General features: G+C 41.9%; 1 protein-coding gene across 1 annotated transcript in view; it reads left to right on the forward strand.

Annotated features, from left to right (window-relative positions):
- Positions 1-4,453, forward strand: part of BRINP2 (BMP/retinoic acid inducible neural specific 2) — a 262,091-nt gene that overhangs the window by 82,991 nt on the left and 174,647 nt on the right. The window lies entirely within an intron of this gene.

The raw sequence follows: 4,453 nt of genomic DNA on the forward strand, positions 1-4,453 counted from the left end.
GGAGGGGGGAGAGATGCTGGAAGGACCTGTCTAAGAGCCAGTCAGTTTGAGGATTAGGTGAGTATAACTTTTTTCCACCCTAGACACAAAAGAGCAGGTAGCCCTTGGGTAGTCCCACCGCAAGGGTTAATTCAAGTTTTTTGCCTATGGATTTTTCTTTGAAAGTTCCCCCCGGGATATGGCCTGGGTGGATGTCATTCACAAAGCACTAGCGCCCATAGATGGCACTGATGAGTATAGAAAATTTCTAAAATGAACCACTTTAAAAAGTAGAATGACAACCAGGGGCATCCCGAGTCTGGGTGTCACCCGGTCTCTAGACCAGGTGACACCCAGCCGTGTCATCATTGTGCGTGACGTCACTTTGTGCGTAATTGCGCATGCACGGCCATCTTATTGATGCCTGCTGGCGGCATTCTTGGTGATGGACGTCGGCAGAGAGAGGAGGGGACGTTCACCCGGTGGGATGAGGTATGTCGCCGGGTCCCCTCCTCTCTTTTGACACTGTCGGGCTCTCTGTCCATGACCGAGTGCCCGACTTTTTCGAGGGGTTGACACCAAAATGACTGTCAGTCGTTTTGGTGTCACCCCCTCCAATAGCGGCACACGGCTGGGGGCCGCACCCCCTTGTGACGCCACTGCCTCCTACTAATAGACGCCCAGAGACACGTGGTATGGAAGCTGGATATAGACAGCATAATGGGAGAAGCGGAGAATTTCAAAGAGGAGGAAACTATAATCACAATGGGAGACAGAACTCCTTCCCCCAGAGAGAGAGAGCGTTCCAGTTTATAATCGCTTCTCGCCACTGATGGAACAGCTAGGAGATCAGCCTTTTTTAGAGAGGAACAGAAACTCCCCTGGAATGGGGAAGGGAGGAGCGAAAAGAGAACACCATTGTGGGAAAGAAAAGGGGTTGCAGAGCAGGTAAACGACAAAAAAAGAAGATACGAACACTAGGAGAAGGTGGTTTTAATCTCAGTTCAGTTCCCCTGAGTTAGGAAGAATTAATGATTTTAGATAAAGGATTGAAATATGCCCCAGTAAAGAATTTGAATAAATTCGATATGCTGATATCTGTGCATACATTTGTACGTCAGTTGAATATAAAGAAATATTTTGCACTGGATAGATCAAAGAATTATATACAGAATATTTCATAGCAGTTTACACACACCCCACTAGCGAATAAATCCAGTTTTAACCCGAATATAGGGAATAACAAATATGTTTTCAAGAATATGGCTATTAAAGAGGGCGGAGCATTTGACGTCACACTGATCTCTATGACTGTAGGCCGCAGTCATTTGAAACTCCTGCACACAGTCCTTAGAGAGATTCCATGCTATGTTACCACTGCTTTTATGTGAGTAATTTTCTTTAAATAAATCATACTCTGGATGGTACACGCTATGGTGTTTGCTTTCTTTTTTTTGGATAACACGATCCTGGTATTGACATCTTATACTGAGGAGGCCTACAGATCACGATCCTGGTATTGACATCTTATACTGAGGAGGCCTACAGATCGATAAAGATTGGAGGTTATTGTTTTCCTACTAAATTACACCATTACTGATTACACCATTGGAGGACATCTGTGAGTGATTGGAGCTGGTTAAGAAGGGAATTGCCCGATTTGACCTTTTGTTGGGGTCTATCTATAAGGTGAGCACCCCTATATCTGGTGTGGTGCACGTGGTGCATTTGGTGAAGGAGCAAGAAATATTCATCACTATTGCTATATATGAACATTTTCAGAGTTATGAGAATTTATAGACTTCACACCTGATCGATTTGTATCCACTGACGCTTGTTTGAGTCACTGATTATTGTTTTTTTGTATTGCTCATTGTTGTAGCTCGGCACATTAAGTTATGTATTTTTCATGTATACACACTCGCAGAGGGTGTACATTCTAGTGCCTTGTAGCTGTTTGTTTGCGTATTGGCACAGTTCACTTTTAGATATATTATTATTGGTTTTGCACAAATTACTTTAATAACCATAAAGTGATCCTTACAATTAAATCTCAAAAATGCATTCAAGTACTTTAACTATTAACAATACTGGACCTTATTTTTGCACCACTCAGCTGTAGATCCTCAAATCATCCCTGAATTTGTGCTAACACTGTGCTTCCTTCTGGAGGGTGGCTATCTTTGTTCCCCATGGTCCCTGTGTGTGTAGTCACCGCTCCAAGCTCCCTCCCGCGATAGAGTATTATTTCAATACAAATTAGTAAACTAAATGTGAGATTGTAGTCCATCACGGGAGTGAGATTTGAGTGGTGGCAACTTTGCAACACACACAGGGACCATGGGGAACAAAAGTAGCCACCCTCCAGACCCTTGATCCGAGCCTAGGCCTGGCAGGGCCAGATAGGGGGGGTACACGAGCGAGCGCCCCCCTCTCTGCCTGGCAGGGCCAGATAGGGGGGGGTACACGAGCGAGCGCCCCCCTCCCTCCCATACCAGGCCCCATGCCCTCGACACTGGGAGGGTGCTTTTCCATGGTCGCCCCTGGAAAAGCACCTTGTCCCCGTGCTGATGGGGACAAGAGCCTCTTCCCCACGAGCCCTGGGGCGTTGGTTGTGGGGGTCTGCGGACAGGGGGGGCTTATTCAAATCATCATACCCCCCGATGTCACCCCCCCTTGTGAATGAGTAAGGGGTACTTGTACCCCTACCCATTCACTAAAGGGTTAAATAAAAAGTACAGACTGTTTCAAAAAATCCTGTATTTGGAAAAAAAACAAAAGACATGTTTTTGACAAGTTTTTTAAAAAACAAAACCCCAAACATTGGTCCACCGATGTAATCCAACGTCAATCACGACGTCCACGCACGATGCACGATGACGACTCGACAAAATAAAAATATAACAATAATAAATGAATAGAAATAAAAAAAATTTAAACGATGACACACGAACTAGCGATGTTCGAGCCTAACCCTATTTACTAACAAAATACAAGTATGCAGATAAGGAGTCCTGATATTCCCTCACTTTTTGCATACTTGTTTAACTCAAAGTATTGATGCCAGTGGGTGAGAAAAGCAGCATTTTCAGAAGGAGGTCGGATGGCAGTCCACATCATTTTCTTAGGAAAGGTTTACTTTAATTGAACTCTTTATATGAACCCTTCATAGTCACAAGGAACCTGTGATAGCAATGAGAAGCAAAATGCAGTCCTGTGTATAATCAACAAGTATAAGTAAAGAGTTGCTCAGCTAGAGGTTAAGGGACCACGAGACTTCTCAGTGTTCATGACAACTCCATAATCATTGTGGTGTGACATAATTATTTTAATTGAATCAGGCCCACCAGGGGTATAATTCCAACATTATTTCCTGAAATTTCCTCTGGTGTCACGCAGTTTACATTGTGGAGTATTAAATTTACATTTACTACAGTAGACTTATATTCTAATTATATTTTATTTGTGCATATATATTTTCTATTAACTTGTTTGTGCTCTGTTGCTTCAGATGATATCCTGAAGATCTTAGCAGCATGGGATGTGATATAAATTAAATATTTACCAAACATATAAGTGATAAATAATACGGTAAGTTTGTGCTAACATATTCTCAGTAAATGTTTTATGTATGTATGGGTGGATAGATGGATGTTTTGGTGACAGATTGCAGTGTGTGTATGGAATGCATGCATGATTAAGTATTGCAAGCAGAGCAGACTTTTGTTTTTTTCCAAGTTTTTTTGTAAAGTTTAGAGTATCTCTGTATCATCTTCTCTCAATCGTCTACCATAGAGAATTCCTTGAAATCCTTGTCATGTCTCAGGGAAGCCCTGGTGACAGTGAGTATACAGTATATCTACAGCTCACGTTACATTAGTGTGATAAGAATAAAATATAATAATATATATAATATTAAAAATATAATAATATATATTATATATGATATTAAAATATAATAAAAAAATAAAATAAGCGGCGTACCTAGAGTTTAATAAAATACAAATAATAAAGGCCAGATAAGAAACACCAACTATGAACATTTTATTGTCCCCTTGCACAAGTGGAGAAATGCTTCTTTACTTTGGTGATTAGTGGACAAATGGCCCCTTACACTGATGTTCAGTGTAGAACCCCGCTCTGGGCTCATTCACACTGGTCAGGTCTGTTGCAGTGCGTTTAACATGTTATGTTATGTGTTAATGGTAAATTTGTGTTAAGGCAGCCTATTCATTCGATAGACTGCCTAATGTACCACAACGGACCTAAAATCTTATCTGATGAGTTTTTTGCATTAGAGCACAATGCATGTGCATTGTGGAAGTGCACTGGTGTGCCCACAACGCACCACTTCAACTAGTGTGTGTTACTGCATGCAATGGTGTGAACAGGTCCTCACATTGGATGTCAACGAAATGCCCCCTTACTTTGTTGGTAAGTGGAGAAATGTCCCCCTTACATTGGTGGTCCCAGT

The sequence above is a fragment of the Nanorana parkeri genome, unplaced genomic scaffold (assembly GCF_000935625.1).
Source record: "Nanorana parkeri isolate BGI_ZX_2015 unplaced genomic scaffold, ASM93562v1 scaffold52, whole genome shotgun sequence".
NCBI lineage: Eukaryota > Metazoa > Chordata > Amphibia > Anura > Dicroglossidae > Nanorana > Nanorana parkeri.